We start from the raw sequence: 227 nt of genomic DNA, 5'->3' as shown, positions 1-227 counted from the left end.
ACCTAATTCCAATATAGCATACGAGTCATTGTAATTCAACTAAGGTAATGCAATAAAAAAATTATTTATGAAATTACAATATGAAAGAATTAATACAGTCATAAACAATAAATGGGGTAAAAATTATTACAAGAAAGAAGTAAGATTTATAAAAAAATTACATGGATTTACAACTTTATCTAATTTGAATTTTAGTGATTAATTTGAATTTTAGTAATTAATGATTG

This window comes from Vigna radiata, chromosome 1, assembly GCF_000741045.1.
Source record: "Vigna radiata var. radiata cultivar VC1973A chromosome 1, Vradiata_ver6, whole genome shotgun sequence".
Taxonomy (NCBI): domain Eukaryota; kingdom Viridiplantae; phylum Streptophyta; class Magnoliopsida; order Fabales; family Fabaceae; genus Vigna; species Vigna radiata.
The sequence above is the reverse complement of the archived record's forward strand: the minus strand, read 5'-3'. Positions refer to the sequence as shown.